At 41.4% G+C, this 17,870-nt stretch overlaps 1 protein-coding gene across 4 annotated transcripts in view; it reads left to right on the top strand.

Annotated features, from left to right (window-relative positions):
* The window catches only part of CCDC3 (coiled-coil domain containing 3), a 154,337-nt gene that overhangs the window by 36,679 nt on the left and 99,788 nt on the right, over positions 1-17,870 (top strand). The window lies entirely within an intron of this gene.

The following is a 17,870-nucleotide window of genomic DNA, read 5'->3' on the forward strand; positions in this document are numbered from 1 at the left end:
TGCAGAGATCATCCCCATCACCTAGGTATTAAGCCCAACATCCATTAGCTACTCTGCCTGATGCTGTCCCTCGTCCCACCCTCCACCTTCTGACAGGCCCTAATGTGTATTTTTCCCCGCCGTGTGTCCATATGGTCTCATCATTCAGCTCATTTATAAGTGAGAACATGTGGTATTTCGTTTCCTGTTCCTGCGTTAGTTCAGTGAGGATAATAGCTTCCAGCTCCATCCATTCCCCGCAAAGGACCTGATCTCATTCCTTTTCATGAATTCATAGTATTCCACAGCCCCACATTTTCTCTTTTGAAATCTGCTGGAGACCTGGAGAAAGGCTCTTCGGGTCTAAGTTGTTAGTTTCCCTCCTCCACTGTGGAACCAGCAGAGGAATAGGGAAGTGTAGCCACTCAGGGTATATGCCAGCCAGTTTCAACTAAGGCAGTACAGAGTGCCTGCAAGATCAAAGGATGTTCCTCTGGAGATCTTTGTTTTACAGATGGGGTCTCACTATGTTACCCAGGCTGGTCTCAAACTCCTTGGTGGGAGGGCTCAAGTGATCCTTCCACCTTGACCTCCCAAAGCAAGGGAATTATAGGCATGAGGTACTACACCCAGCCTCCTCTGGAGATCTTGGCGGGCAAGGATGTTCAAAGCTTAAGAGCTGACTTTACAGCCAAATTCAGAGGGTAGTAAGTTCTTCAAGACAATGCACCAAGTTTCCTCAGCTACCCAATGGCGTGGAAAGAAAAAGGGAGGAGGGAGATGATTATTTTAGTGATTCTAGTGAGAAGAAATATAAGAGACTTAGAGGCGTGATCACCTTCAACAATGTTTCCAATAAAACCTATGGTAGGCCGGGCGCGGTGGCTCAAGCCTGTAATCCCAGCACTTTGGGAGGCCGAGGCGGGTGGATCACGAGGTCAAGAGATCGAGACCATCCTGGTCAACATGGTGAAACCCCGCCTCTACTAAAAAATACAAAAAATTTAGCTGGGCATGGTGGCACATGCCTGTAATCCCAGCCACTCAGGAGGCTGAGGCAGGAGAATTGCCTGAACCCAGGAGGCAGAGGTTTCGGTGAGCCGAGATCGTGCCATTGCACTCCAGCCTGGGTAACAAGAGCGAAACCCTGTCTCAAAAAAAAAAAAAAAAAAACTATGGTAAAAAGATTATTTTAGATCAATTTGTGGAATTTGTATGCAGGCTCCAGTGTCAGATGATTAATTTTGTTGGGTGTGTTAATGGCATTATGGTTATATAATGAAATGTTATCTTCTTTTTAGATACCCAATGAAGTATTTAGTTTTAAAAAGACTTGAAAACTTTGATTTGTTTTAAAGTATTTCAACTTTTAAAAAGTGAGTATAGATGAAATGTGTGATAAAATATTAATAATTATTAAAGCTGATGGTTTGTTGTATACTATTTTAGACATTTTATTTTAAAACATATAGCAAGGATGACAAATATTTTATATAAAAATATGGGAATTAGTTCTGTGATTATGGTATTTAAGGTACAAAAAGCAGCCAGGCACAGTGACTCGTGCCTATAATCCTGGCACTTTGGGAGGCTGAGGTAGGAGAATGGCTTGAGTCCAGGAATTAAAGACCAGCCTAGGCAATGTAGTGAGACCCTGTCTCTACAAAAAATGAAAAAGAAAGTTAGCTGGTCATGGTGGTGCATGCCTGCAGTCCTAGCTATGCTGGATACTGAGGTGAGAGGATTGCTTGAGCCTGGGAAGTTGAGGCTGCAGTGAGCCGTGATGGCACCACTGGACTCCAGCCTGGGCAACACCATCTAAAAAAAAATGTACATAAGGGTCGGGCATGGTGGCTCACGCTTGTAATCCCAGCACTTTGGGAGGCCGAGGTGGGTGGATCACCTGAGATTAGGAGTTTGAGACCAGCCTGGCCAACATGGTGAAACCCATATCTGCTAAAAATACAAAAATTAGCCAGTCATGGTGGCATGCACCTGTAGTCCCAGCTACTCGGGAGGCTGACGCAGGAGAATTGCTTGAACCCAAGAAGCAGAGACTGTAGTGAGCAGAGATGGCGTCACTGCACTCCAGCCCGAACCACACAGCAAGACTCATCTCAAAAATCAAAAACAAAAACAAAAACCAAACAAAACAAAAACAATGTACATAAGTCTTTCACTTTTCTGTCTAACTTAGAATATGGTTTTCTAGACGTTTGTCTGATTTAAGCTCTTTGGAAAAGAGTTTTCTATTTGCAAAGTTCAGTATGGTTTACTGAACTTTGTTTTAAAATATATATAGTATGGATTTTAAAATATATATAGTATGGATTTTTAAAAAGGCTTTGAAAAACTCGTTAAATTCAGTGAGGTCAACAGTTTAAAAGAGATAGGGCAGGACTCATGACATCTCTTACCCCCCCAATCTTCCTTCCATGTTGTCCTTTTCTATATTACTTCATCCTGATGGACAGCCTCTTCTTTATGGTATTAGACACTTCAGGTCCTTTTTGCTTCTCTCCCTAGAGGAAAAGGTTTTGTTTGTTGGTTTATCTATTCAAGTCCGTTTTCTGAAATATCTTCCCAAGTATTGTCAATTCCAGGACAGCTCTGGTCAAGGAGCCATGGCTTGCGTGTGAAAGGTGATCATAAAACCTAGATGCTCTTGATATTTTACAAAATGCCTCGGATGATAGAGTATTTCCCTTAACATGAATTAGACAAGCAGAGCATGGTTTCTTCAATGGAACATAAACAAACATGAGACAGATCTTGCCCTTAACTCACTCACAAGTTTAACCACAAAAACAAAAATTACAACTTTTTTGAAAGGTTCACATAGAGTAGGAGACCTGTTCTGGCAAAATGTTTTTGAAAAATGTTGTCATTCATTCCAGAACCAAGTTGAGACTCATCTTCTTTACTAGCTAGCATTTATTTTTTATTTTATTTTATTTTTATTTTAGGTCTCTAATGTCTGATGTGTAACTGCTGAGCTACAAGAGCCATCACCCCAGTCATGCCCCAAAGCAAGAATTTCTTTTGTCTAGCTTTCAGGAAGTTAACAGAAAAAAATAACGTAAGACATGTTAGAGCAAAAACACGAGAAAATGCACTAAAGCCAAGAGGCAGCTTCCACCTAGGAAAGCCTCTGGCTGTGAGATTGCCACCCAGAAATGAGGAGAAATTGGTGCTCTCTACCTGGGCATCCTGAAATGATGCCAGGACTGGGCTTTATAGAGATTTCCTCCAGTCCTGTTTTTATTTTCTTAATTTTTTTATTTTTTGAGACAGAGTCTCACTCTGTCTCCAGGCTGGAGTGCAGTGGTGCAATCTTGGCTCACTGCAACCTCTGCCTCCCGGGTTCAAGTGATTCTCCTGCCTCAGCCTCTCAAGTAGCTGGGATTACAGGCATCCACCACCACGCATGGCTAATTTTTGTATTTTTAGTAGAGAAAGGTTTTTGCTATGTTGGCCAGCTGGTCTCAAACTCCTGACCTCAAGCGATCCACCCACCTTGGCCTCCCAAAGTGCTGGGATTACAGGCGTGACCCACCATACCCAGCCCCAGTCCTGTTTTTAACCCAACTGGGCAACACGAACCGGCTTCCAGAGGCAGTATCAAAACAGCTTTCCTTATGATTGGAGATGTGGAATTTGGAGGTGAAAACCATGGAGCAGGCAGTGGAGTCAGAAAGGACACAGCAGGAGTATACTGCAGAGGCTGGCATCCTGACCTCGTTATCCTCCCGTCTCAGCCTCCCAAAGTGCTGTGATTAGAGGCCTGAGCCGCTGTGCTCTGGTACTGGATTGTTGAAATAAAATATGGCATGTGGTGGCTATTCAGTGAATGATAGCTATTAGTAAGTTAATGATCAGCCTCTTAATCAGTGTCTTAGTGCAATGAGAAGTCAGAGAGAAAGAGGCAGGGGAAGACTTCGTATTATGGGATGTGTGGAAATACCTGACAGGGATGACAAATGGAAACTGTTTCTGAAGGGAGTTACTGAATCACTTTCTCGTTAGATTCTTTAAAATAAGACAGCATGTATTTGTTGAAAGAGTTGGATGTGGAGGGGATGGCCCCTGAGGTGTGCTTTGGGTTATGAGAAACGTCTGTTAGTGAGATTCGCCCACGAACCTACACACTGACCGTCACATAAGCTCATCCCTAATGATGGTGCTACCCTCCAGCTTGCCCATAGACCAGCTCCCTGTTCTTCACTGGTTTTGTTTTCAAGTTTGACAGGCACAGAGCTGATACTAAAGCAAGGCTTACAGGTCCTTTACAAATTACCAAGATTGCCATGGAAACTAAGGCACAATGACAAAACCCCAAGGGTCAGGTATCCTTTGCTTAATTGCTCATGAAGATACCGGAAAGAAAGGGAATTTCAGGTCTGGTAAAATGACGGATCTGTTCAGGAGGAGGAAATGGAAGAAGAGGTTAACAACTCCCTTAGGGGTAGCCCAGGCAGCTCTGCTGAGATCGCTGGCTCTGTGGAAGCATTTTGATTACAGAGTTTTACTTACAGTACTTCTGATATTCATGCTGGAGTGGGAAAAGGAAAGCTTATTATGATGACTGTTATGAGATTAAACTGAGAATCTCGGTGGGGGGGTGGGTGGGGAACAAAATGGTTAGCATGTATGCTTTTTGGCTGGGTTTTAAATCTCTTTTTTAAAAAATTACCTGTAGTCTCATCAAGGATCAGATGAGAATGTGGAGTGTTTTCTAAATTTTAGTGATTCAGTCATTTCAAGCCTTTCCTATTGCTATGTGAAAAAGACATATCTCAAGTATTCAGTGCTAAGTGTAGACCGTGTAATGTTATAAAACATGAAATACTCTTTTTTTTTTTTTTTTTTTTTTTTTTTTTTTTTTTTTTTGAGACAGAGTTTCGCTCTTGTTGCCCAGGCTGGAGTGCAATGGCCCAATCTCGGCTCACCGCAATCTCCGCCTCCTGGGTTCAGGCAATTCTCCTGCCTCAGCCTCCTGAGTAGCTGGGATTACAGGCACACGCCACCATGCCCAGCTAATTTTTTGTATTTTTAGTAGAGACAGGGTTTCACCATGTTGACCAGGATGGTCTCGATTTCCTGACCTCGTGATCCACCCGCCTTGGCCTCCCAAAGTGCTGGGATTACAGGCTTGAGCCACCGCGCCCGGCCAATACTCATATTCTTTAAACGTTCATTTAAAGCTTAAACATGAGCCAAGAAAAAAATTAAACCCCTGTTTAAAAACTATACTCTGGGAGGCGGAGTTTGCAGTGAGCTGAGATTGTACCACTGCACTCCAGCCTGGGTGACAGAGCAAGACTCCCTCTCAAAGAAAATAAAACAAATGACAACAACAACAACAACAACAACAACAACAACAACAACAACAAACACTACACTTTTGGCCGGGCGTGGTGGCTCAAGCTTGTAATCCCAGCACTTTGGGAGGCCGAGGCGGGTGGATCATGAGGTCAGGAAATCGAGACCATCCTGGTCAACATGGTGAAACCCCGTCTCTACTAAAAATACAAAAAATTAGCTGGGCATGGTGGCACGTGCCTGTAATCCCAGCTACTCAGGAGGCTGAGGCAGGAGAATTGCCTGAACCCAGGAGGCGGAGGTTGTGGTGAGCCGAGATCGCGCCATTGCACTCCAGCCTGGGTGACAAGAGTGAAACTCCGTCTCAAAAAAACAAAACAAAACAAAACAAAACAAACAAACAAACAAAAAAAAACCACTACACTTTTGTTCAAAATGTTCTGTGTAAAGACTATAGGCTTTTTAGAATTAATTTCTTTAGAATTCTCTCACTAAAGCAGTTTGTAAAAGCTGTAGGTTGTTAAGGTACGATGAGGAAAGTACTATTGTATATAATTTCAGGCCACACCTAATTATCAATGCCTAGTTATAAAGCTGGTGGGAGAATGACCTGTTAATTCTTCTTAAAGAGTGAAATTTGTTATTTTTAAAATTATTTATTTGTATTTATTTTTGAGACAGAGTCTCTGTCACAAAGGTTGGAGTGCAGTGGTGTAATCTCAGCTCACTGCAACCTCCGCCTCTCGGGTTCAAGCAATTCTTCTGCCTCAGGCTCCTGGGTAGCTGGGATTATAGGTGCATGCCACCACCCCCAGATGATTTTGTATTTTCAGTAGAGATGGAGTTTTTCTGTGTTTCCCAGGCTGGTCTCGAATTGTTGACCTCAAGTGATCCTCCCACCTCAGCCTCACAAAGTGCTGGGATTACAGGTGTCAACCACTGTGCCCAGCCAAGTTTTTTTAAAAAAGATATTTGTCAGGAAGAAGCATGATGTTTGCTGCTATTATGATGGTGTTATTTCCAGGAACCAGCAATGTCCAAATTGTTTTTTGTGTTACTACTTTTCTGGAAAGTGTTCTTGACCTGAGAGTGAGACTCAACGTATAAAAGTGAAATGAAAAACAAAATACAAGAAGACCTCTTTATATCTGAGGATAATTGATACTAGGAAAAGGCCACTCAACTGAAATCCACTTAAAGTGCAGACCAAAACGTCCCATGGACAGCATAAAACAGGTTCAATGGTAGTTTTTCAAATAAAATAAAAATTTATAAAAGTGACTTCTGATGTTATAATTAACAGGATTCTTTTATAATGACAGTTGCACCCTAAATCATTTGTTCAACCAAATGAAGGATATGATAGAGTTTGGTGGCTCTCAATAAACTACTCCTTAGTACTTGTTTCCTTATGAGTCCTCTCACATATTGATTCCTGGCTTGGCTACACGATGAGTTTGGGCCGATGCAACGTTAGGCAGAGTGATTGATGCAAGGGAAGGCTTGATAGGTCCCTGCATACTGAGGCTTGTCTTCTTGGAATGCTGCTGCTCGGAACCTATCTGCCATGTTGTGAGAAACCCTAAGCAACCACATGGAGAATAACTGAAGCCCCTTTGCCTGTTCCAGCTGAACCTCCAGTCAGCAGCCAGTACCAATTTACAGCCATATGATTGAAGCCACTGTAGACCTTCTAGACAACCCAACTCCAAGTCAACAATATTGAAGCGGAATACCCCCGGTCAACCTACAGAATTGAAAGAAGTAATAACAAATTATTATCAACTGTCGAATTTTGGGATTTTAAAATGCAACAATAGAGAAATAGAAATTGTTACCTGAAAGTGGGGTCCCACAATAACACAAGGCCCTTCATCCCTTCTGGTGGACAGAAGGGATGGAGAATTGGGGAAGAATGGGAAGGAGACCATTAGCAGGGGCTGGAAGGGCAATGAGGAGATTCCTGTGGGAAGCTGCAGGAATGAGAACCCAAGCTATATATTGGCAGAACAAGTAACAGAACGGTTGCCTTGGTAATGTGGGACATAGAAAACATACCTGATAAATTTGTGGATCTGGCTAAGGAGATTTTTGAGGCAGAAAATATTGAATGTGCCATCTGGCTCCTTTTAGTTGCCTCTGATAAAGAACAGAAGATACATGTTGAGCTAAAGAAGGACCTGTTCAGATTTCAAGTAGAATTTAGAAGAACTAAAAAGGAGCTACAACTTGCTATGTTTGATGACACAATCGTTTTTCATTCCTGGTCTTTCCAAGAAAAAATTGTCAAAGTAAGAAATGACCTTGGTTTGAAGACGCAGTCCAGGGTGCTGGGAATGAAATACGGCTTTAGGGTCAAGATCTCTGTTAACATATTAGAAATATTTAAGGAGTGTCTCAAAGATCCTCTCAGTGAGGCGAAATGTACTGAGAATATTAAGGGTGTTTTCCCATAGCATCCTGACGTGTGGTCAGAGACAGCCTGCAAACCCTGGTTCTGCAGAGAGAGGAATGCTTGAAGAGATCTGTTAGCAAGGTTTTGTCTAGCATAGGTTATCGTTTGATACATGTAAAACTACACACATTTTAATGAAATTATATCAGCCTGGACTAAACAAACAAACAAACAAAAAGCAAGGAAAGAGGTAGTTCAAAATGAAAAGATGCCTCAGGACCTCCAAACTTCTATGGGGAAGAAGTAGATCAAAAAAGAAACTCAATTACACACTTAGGTCATTTCTCTTGGAAAAAGAAGGATATCTCAGAGAACAGAGTCTAAAGCACAGAGGACAGAAGTAAGAGGCACAGAGAATCTGTGGCCGGGAGCAGAACTGAGTCATCAGTAAACTAGCTACATGCACCTGACTGGATTTCAAAATTGCTATGGACCAGTAACTTCTGTGTACTATCCATTTTCAACCTTTTTGAGTAGGAATACCTATTGCAGGTTTCCTGTGCTTGCCTCTTCATGTTATATTGGGTGTGTGTAGACCGGAAAACATGCCTCTTTAGTTCACACATCTTCAGATCAAGAGGAACTACACCCAAGAGACCCCTTCTGCACCTGCATTGATTTAAATGAAGAGATTCTGTACGTGATATCATAGTAAGATAAGACCTCAGATCCTCGGAGGGGATAATTATATTTTTCATGTACTAAGGACACGCTCCATTAGAGACCAGAGAGTGCTCTGTTTGGTGGCCCTCAATGAATCTTATTTCCTGGGATTCAGAGCTTTGTGTATTTCCCTCCCTGATTGACTCACAGCTTGGCAATGTGACTAGCTTTTAGACAATGGGATGTTAGCAAGAATGGTGTCATTGGAGACCTGATAAATACTTGCACATTGGGGCTTCTTTTCTTGGAACAGTTCTTGAAACCTAGCCACTAAGCTAGGAGGAAGCCTGAGCAACTTTGGATAGGAGAACTGAAACCCCAGAAAACCCTTCCACCTCAGCCTTCAGTCAATGGCCAGCACCAACTTTCAGCCATATGAATAAAGCCATTTCGGATCTTCTTGTCATTCCAGCATCTAGACCACAAGTAAAGCAGAAAAACTACCTAATCAACCAACAGAATTGTGAGCTACCTTACATTGTTATTGTTTTAAATCATGACATATGTAGGTGGTTTTGATGCAGCAGTAGGTAAGTCAAACAGGCGGCTGGTAATTTTTAGATAAAACTGTATAATAGCAGGGTTAAATATCATTTACTTTACACTTGGTTTTTGCTGTACAGTCATGAAAAGGGCCATTTTGTGCAAAAATCCCCCACAACTCAAGGGTTTTATTTATTTTTCCTAAGTAGTTTGTTAATCTTTTGCTGTTTGAATTTCTTTCCTTTAAAGTACCTTGATGTCTTCCTTGTTGGCTTTCTCTTTGATTATTCACTGGTAAACTTCTGCTATATCCTCATTTATTAATGACTTGGGCTGTATTTCAAGCAGCTCTGCGGTACAGTTTCATCAACTTTGTAAAATCCTCCATCTATTGCAATATTTATAACTTCTTTCATAGTGGACTTCTGTACTTGAATTTATTATCTGCTATACTATCGGCAAGATAGATGGATAGATACTAATGCCTGGAAAGGAGGGATGTTTTGTTGGGAATTAATTTGATAAAAGGTCAGTTTTTAAGTAAACAGTTTCACATCATGAGGATTTTGCTTCTGTTAACAACTCTGATAATGGATGTTCAGATTGGGGGCCCCTTAGGTTGATGCAAAAGAAATTGCTGTTCTTGCCATTACTTTTATTTAAAAGTGGCCATTTCTTTTGCCATGAAAAGTAATGACAAATCTGCCATTATTTTTGCACCAAGCTAATACCATTGTGTTTATAGCTGAGTAGGTTCTAGGATCAGCTGATGCTGGGCTTTCTGGTAAATGCTGAGTTGAAGCAGGTGACTTAGGCTCCTGGTCTAAGACAGACTTCCTGCTTTTCAAGCTGAATCTAAATTTTGGCAACACTACACTCAGGTATAACTTTAAGGAGGGAGGGAACCAGAGAGAAGTCTTGATTCTTAGATAAGGTTCTGACCTACTTTAGCATGTCATGATAGGTGTGGAAGGGGTTTTAAAAAAAAGAGAGGAGGCCGGGCGCGGTGGCTCAAGCCTGTAATCCCAGCACTTTGGGAGGCCATGGCGGGTGGATCACGAGGTCAAGAGATCGAGACCATCCTGGTCAACATGGTGAAACCCCGTCTCTACTAAAAATACAAAAAATTAGCTGGGCATGGTGGCGCGTGCCTGTAATCCCAGCTACTCAGGAGGCTGAGGCAGGAGAATTGCCTGAACCCAGGAGGCGGAGGTTGCGGTGAGCCGAGATCGCGCCATTGCACTCCAGCCTGGGTAACAAGAGCGAAACTCCATCTCAAAAAAAAAAAAAAAAGAAAGAAAGAGAGGATAGTTCTGAGAAGATAGCTTCTGTGTAGTCTACCGGAGGAGAGTGAAGAGAGGAGGACATCTCTTCTCTAGCAGATGTGACTTAGTGAAGCTCCTAGACTCTCATCAACAAACATAGTCCTTCCTCATCTCTTGGGGTGGGTTGGGGTAGGAAGAAATGGGTTAGAAAAATAGAGGAGCAGAAAAAGAGGCCTGAAGAATGCCATCCCTCTGCAGTACCCAACCTATTGGAGGTAGACTACCCATTGGATAATGGGAGGTTGGGAGTCACCAAATAGAGAAAAGAGATTGGTGTTACAGTCAGAGGGCAGATGATTCTGAATGTCTCTCTTTGTTCTGCCCTGTGGAAAGGAGAAAAGAGACCTGACAAAGGAAGCCACACCTCTGGCAGAATCGATTTAGCAATAGACCTAAGAGAAGCTGCCAAAGGAAAGAGCTCTCGTCGGAGTAAAGTTAGCAGAATTTATAGCTGGAAAAAGCTGCAAGACTTTTTTGACGCCGCTTTGCCTGAAGTCTGATGCTAGAACTAGGAGGGGGTTGACTTAAGAGAGGATTGAAGTGGAGAGAAGCTTTTGAGTGAAGACCTGGAGATCACAGCAAGGTTAAGCTGTGATTGATAGGAGTAAAAAGATGGAAAGGAAATGATGGTACCTTGAATTGGTGTATTTTAAAAAGTTGCCCCAGAAGTATCTCTTCTTTTATTGTTAAATGATAAGCTTAGTTATTTCCTCAAATAATTGCATTTTTACAAATGCTGAGTAGAACATTTATAGCTATAATGTAACATTGATATAATCTTCTCCTCAAAGCCTACTCTTTTAAGTTTGAACACACAAATTAAATATCTGACAAGAGAATATTTAAATTGAATAAGCATTTTAATGTGAAATAAACCTCCAAAAAGCTGAAGTTGAATGTTTATAAGTACAGGACATATTGATTGATTGATTGATTCATTCATTCATTCATTCATTCATTCAGCAAATATTTGAGTGCTTGCTCAGTGCTAGTCATTATTGTGATCATATTCATTCATTATTTTTAAAAATTTTGTTTTATTTTCTTTAATAAGATTTCTTTGTAAAAGCATTTTGCTCATAGTCATTGTAAGATGAACTTGTTGACTATTCTTGGTAAAGTTCTTATTCCATCCCTCCTTCCTACTTTATCACTGTGTATTTTATTTAGTAGCTAAAAGTATCTTCCTCAATTGAGTGGAGTATTTTTCAGATCAAGGCTGATCTGGTTATCCAATCATCAGAGGGATGGTTGACTTTTCCTTCTGCATATTCCTTAAAAATCAGTACATATTTTGAGATGAAAGCGATCCACCATGCATGGAAACTCTGTTATTACTCTACAATCTTTTGAAGAGCGGATGTTCCAAATCAAGAAAGAAATGTGTTGAGGCTAATAATTTCATCAGAGCATAAAAGAAAAAAATAAGCTTATTCCATTAAGACAATGTTTAACATTATATAGAAATAAGCTTTGTCCTTTGCTGAGAACAATAGCACAACCCTCTGTGTGAAGATGATTTATCTTTTGCTAAACTGCCCTAACTGTTCATGACAGCAAAAAGACAGGTATCATTAACCTTAGGTGTTGACAATTTAGAATTCATGGGAACGTGTTAGAAAAACTATAGATGGGTCCTATCCCTGAGTTTGTGAAGAGCAGATGAATCCTGTGAATGATTGCCACTCATGCCTCACGTGGCTAGAAAAGAGTTCTCTTTGAATTCTCAGAGAGGTGATTTGGTTTTATGTACCTTCAATCTGAAGTGGAAGTCAAAATCATTTTGAGGAAAAATGGGTCTGTATTGCAATCAAAGTATATTCCAAGGTCTTAGAATCAAGTTTATTTGTAAATTCATAATTTATTAATAGTGTTCTTATTTATTTATTTTTTAGCTAGAGTATCACTCTTGTTTCTGAGGCTGGAGTACAATAGGGTGATCTCGGCTCACTGCAGCCTCTGTCTCCTGGGTTCAAGTGATTCTCCTGCCTTAGCTTCCCAAGTAGCCAGAATTACAGGCATGCACCACCACCACCCCCTGCTAATTTTTTATATGTAGTAGAGACAAGGTTTCACCATGTTGGTCAGGCTGGCCTTGAACTCCTGATGGCATGATCTCAGCTCACCGAAACCTCTGCCCCCAGGTTCAAGTAATTCTCCTGCCTCAACCTCCAGAGTAGCTGGGAGTACAGCATGTGCCACCACCCCTAGCTAATTTTTATAGATTTAGTAGAGACTGGGTTTCTCTATGTTGGTCAGGCTGGTCTTGAACTCCTGACCTCAGGTGATCCGCCTGTCTCAGCCTCCCAAAGTGCTGGGATCACAGGCGTGAGCCACCGCACCTGGCCTATGATGTATTTTTAAATGGAACAAAGTAATAGAAAATTTAAGGAAAAAACAGATACTCTTCTACAACCTACTTTACTTAGGTGTAGAAGTTAGTGAAATGCTGATCACATGGTATCTGTACAATGAGAATACAGATGGAAAGGTCAATAGATGCTGTGTGCACATGAAAAACCACGTGGGGGATAAACATTCTAATTGTGATACCTGTGGAGTGTTGCTGTGAATGAACCAGTTAGACTTTTTCCTGATTCCAAAAAAGGGATGAAATTTTATTTATGGTTCAGAGCAATCTTGATTAACGCTTTTAATGCAGTGCTTTTATAGTAAACATAAGACTATCCAAATGTCTTCTACACATTTTTTCTTTCTTTCTTTTCCTTTCTTCCTTCCTTCTTTTCTTTTCTTTCCTTCTTTCTTTCTTTTTTTGAGACAGAATTTTGCTCTTGTCACCCATGCCGGAGTGCAATGGTGCGATCTCGGCTCATTGCAAACCTTCGCCTCCAGGGTTCAAGCCATTCCCCTGCCTCAGCCTCTCGAGTAGCTGAGATTGCAGGCACTCACCACCATGCCTGCTAATTTTTTTTTGTATTTTTAATAGGTAACAGGGTTTTGCTATATTGGCCAGGCTGGTCTCAAACTCCTGGACTCCAGTGATCCTCCTGCCTCAGCCTCCCAAAGTGCTGGGTTTACAGGCATGAGCCACCATAGCCGGCCTCTATTAATTTTTCAACAGTCCATTGTAATGTTCCACCAAGCTCAAAATCCTGTGAGATTCTTCCTCCAGGATGAGAAACTATTTCTCCAGAAAGTTTTCAACAGGATTTTAAGTCCTCGGTGCAGCTAGCAAAAACGTGGACCCAGCACGTTGAAAATACACAGTGGCCTGTAGGCCGGGAGTCTCTGTAAACTTTCCCATGTATCCTGTTGCAGCTTTTCACATTCCCTGGACAGATACTGATGAGATAGCAGGCAAGTATGTGAGGGATGAAAGTTGGTCTGGTGTGCACAGTTTGTGAATTTACAGTCTCTTGAGAGGGCCCAGCTGTGGGTCTTCGCTTCGGCAGGAGGACCCTCCCCCTCCACGAACTTCATTCCACTCTTCACTGTCTGGATTTCTACCACGTCCCCAGAGACTTCACTTCCTATGGGAAAGAGGCACTTGTTGACAACATCTCAGGAAAACCCAGAAACATAAACCCAGCTTTATGTTTATGATATCCACACATATTCCCTCTCCAGCCCTCTGGAGCTTTGGCTTATTATTATTATTATTATTATTATTATTATTCATTTCATTCCAAGGACATAGATAGGAAAGGAAAGTCAAAAAAAAAAAAAAAAACAACCCACCTTGTTCTCAGTTTAGGGTTTGCTATGCTGTAACCTATAAAAGGAAACTTGGCATTTTGGGGAATGTAGAGCGAGACCCTGGCATGCTTAGTCTTAGCCTGGTTAGTTACAAGGACATTTAAATGAACGTGTTTCAGAAGATGTGAAATAAGACTTTTAAGCCATTCCTTCCCACGGAAAGGTTATGTCTCCGAAGGCTAGTTTTTTCTTCGCTCCTTATCCGTCATAGCAATTTGAGACCTGATGGATGTCAACCCCAATGGGACAGAGCCTGTTTTATTCTTTGCTGTGGCCCCAGGGCCTGGAGTAGTGTCCAACGCATGGTAGTTGAAAGAAAAATGTTTAAAGCTATTTGCTGAAATGTAAATGTTGAACAATGAATATTGTCAAATGCTCAGGCCATGCCTAGTATTTCCATTAGTATCTAACAATCTAAACAAGAAGATGTTGGAAAATTGGTTGGATGGACTTGAAATTAAAACAGGCATTCTTTTTTTCTTTTCTTTTTCTTTCTTTCTTTCTTTTTTTTTTTTTTTTTTTTTTTTTTTTGAGATGGAGTCTCACTCTGTTGCCCAGGCTGGAGTGCAGTGGCACAGTCTCAACTCACTGCAGCCTCCACCTCCTGGGTTCAAGTGATTCTCCTGCCTCAGCATCCTGAGTAGCTGGGCTTACTGGCACCTGCCACCTGGCTAAATTTTGTATTTTTAGTAGAGACGGGGTTTCACCATGTTGGCCAGGCTGGTCTTGAACTCCTCAACTCAGGTGATCCACCCACCTCAGCCTCCCAAAGTGCTGGGATTACAGTTGTGAGCCGCCATGCCTGGCTGTAAAACAGTCTGAGAACTTCATCTCACTTACATGAAAAATCAGCTCATCTCCCTGTTTTCATTTTGCCCACTGTGAAAACGGCTTTGGCTGTGTCGTTCTCATGACTGTAGAGTGAGGACACAAGCACACTGCTTAACAAAGTGCTATGAGACCTCCCAGAGGGTAACACATTTCTATGTAGTGCTCCTCAACCCCAGACCTAGCTCATTCCTTTTCGGAAATGCAGGTGCTTAAACTGGCAGAGATCATGCTCTCTAGAGTTCAGCCCCTTGCTTTTGTCCTCTGCCAACAGAACTGGGTCATTCAGGCTCAACGTTAGTCCCCACACCAGATAAATGTGGAAGTATCGTAGACAGTGCTTACATCTGCTGAATCGCCTCTTGAAGATGTACCCTGTATTAATGTGCAGCGGAAGAAAAATGCATATTTTTGTCTCAGTAGTTCCATAGCATTCCTTTTATAGAATGAGACTCCAACAGAGTTTCAACATACAAAGTTATCTCTTAGAAAGGAGGCCCCACTTGAGAGCCGGGGGACCACAGGCAGGGAGTCCTAACCCCAAGTTCCATTCCCAGCCCCTCACACTGCCTGTAGTTATATGACTCAGGGGAAGGCATTCAACCTCTGGGTCTGCAACTTCTTTATCTATGAAATAACACTGGCTTCCTGCCTCCCAAGGATACCAGAAGGAAGAATGAGTTAACATTTACATTGTACATTAGGCGCCTCCAAGGAAGGCCCTGAATAAGTAGGAAATACAGTATCATAGGAAGAATGTCTTTTATTTTTATTTTTGATCTGTTTATCTCTGTTAGGTTTTCTGGGTCCATTTCCTATATACAGTATTCAAAGAGCAGGCACGTGTAAAACAAAGTTTTTTTTTTGTTTTTTGTTTTTCCCCTGTTTTTGTTTTACCAAAAAAGTCAGCAAAAGGGAAAAAGAAAATTTTGAGCTCCACTCAGATGGGATAGCTGCATCCCAGCTGCTGGGGCTTTTATTTGTTTATGCATTTGTTAACTCCGATGGGAGGGGCAGTTTTGAGAAGATGTAACTTGGTTGCTACTGGAAGATGTATCCAACTTTGGACCATGTGTAGACAACAGCAGATAAGCTCTACTGATTTTTTATTTAAAACTTTTATTTAACTTTTTATGGGTACAAGTAGGTGTATGTACTTGTGGATTACATGAGGTATTTTGATATAGGTACGCAGTGTGTAATACTCACATCAGGATAAATGGCGTATCCATTCCCTCAAGCATTTATCCTTTGTGTTTTGAATAATCCAGTTATACTCTTTTAGTTATTCTTAAATGAACAATTATTTTTGACTACACTTACCCTCTTGTGCTAGAAAATACTAGATTTTATTTATTCTTTCTATTTTTTTGTACCTATTAACCATCCCTTCTTTCCTCCAACCTAGGCTCTCCTATTGAAGAACAATGATAGGCACAGATGGAGTGGCTCAAGTTTGGGGTTGATTGGGATGGTTCGCTCCTGGAGGGCGGAAATTGTGTCATGTCTGTTTCTCTCTCCAGAATCTTTCCAGTGTCTGACATACAGCTGCGAACGAGTTTGGGTTGATTTAATGAATGAATTGATGAGGGTCTGAATTGCAGCTTTATTCTTTCCTAGCTATGTACCCCCTTTTCTTCTCTGTAAATTGAGGGTAATAACACCACCATTGCAAGGCTGTGGTAAGGGCTGCATGAGTGAAACACGTGCACAGTTACAGTAACCGCTGTGATGGCTGTTGCCTCTCCCATCCTCAATGCCAGAAGACCCAGGGTGTGCCGTACAGCAAGAGCAGGGATGAATTCCCCTCCTGGCCTCATTAGATATCAGTTCCTGGAGAGCAATGATCTAGCCCTTTTGAAATTTGATTCCTAATCTGTATAAGAGGCTGATGGAATTCAATCTGCTTACCAGCTCAATCTCAAGAAAATAGTCCAGTAGGATAGAGGATCTTATAGATCCTTTAAAAATCTTTTATTGTAACTACATCAGGAAAATACATAAATCATATTTATGAAACAAAATGAGTGACCATTTAGCTACCACTGAGGTCAAGCCAGCACCCCAAGAGCCCAGCATGGGCCTACAGATCATTTGTAATCTTCTTTTTTTTTTTTTTTTTTTTTTTTTTTTTTTGAGACAGAGTTTCGCTCTTGTTACCCAGGCTGGTGTGCAATGGCGAGATCTCGGCTCACTGCAACCTCCGCTTCCTGGGTTCAGGCAATTTTCCTGCCTCAGCCTCCTGAGTAGCTGGGATTACAGGCACACGCCACCATGCCCAGCTAATTTTTTGTATTTTTAGTAGAGACGGGGTTTCACCATGTTGACCGGGATGGTCTCGATCTCTTGACCTCATGATCCACCCGCCTCGGCCTCCCAAAGTGCTGGGATTACAGGCTTGAGCCACCGCGCCCGGCATCATTTGTAATCTTCTTTTACTTAATGTTATATCACATGCACGCCATTTAGAATGTTTAATAATATGCTTGTGATAAAATATTCAAATATATGAATGTGCTGCAATTTAGAAATCACTCCCTGATTGTTTTTCCTACATAACTGTATTAAGTTCTTGTGAACAAAGATCTGTTTTGTTCTCCTTTTAATATGACTTGCAGAATTACTGCACTGTTTCAAGCATTGTAGCTGCATAACATGCTTTCTAAATATCTGTAAGAACAATTACTTATGCCAATCCTCTTTCAAAAAAATTCTTACTTCTTTCACTTATTTAGTAACTTTTCTTCTCACTTTTATTTTGGAATATTCTCAAACTTACAGAAAAGTTGCAAGTCCAGTACCAACGAACTGCTACGGGATACCCATCACCTGCAAATATTTTAGTGTGTATTTCATTAGCATTGATATAGTACCACCATTGACATTTCAGATCCTCTTCAAATGTTGCCACTTGTCCCGATAGTCATTGATAGCACAAAGATCCAGTTCAGAATTGTGTGTTGCATTTAGTCTTTTGCATGCCTCTTAATCTCTTTTTTCTTTTTCTTTCTTTCTCTCTCTCTTGCTTTTTGTCACTCTCTCTCTCTCCCTCCCTCCCTCCCTTCCTTCCTTTCCTTCCTTCTTTCCCTCCCTTCCCT

This window comes from Saimiri boliviensis, chromosome 8 (genome assembly GCF_048565385.1).
Source record: "Saimiri boliviensis isolate mSaiBol1 chromosome 8, mSaiBol1.pri, whole genome shotgun sequence".
Taxonomy (NCBI): Eukaryota; Metazoa; Chordata; class Mammalia; order Primates; family Cebidae; genus Saimiri; species Saimiri boliviensis.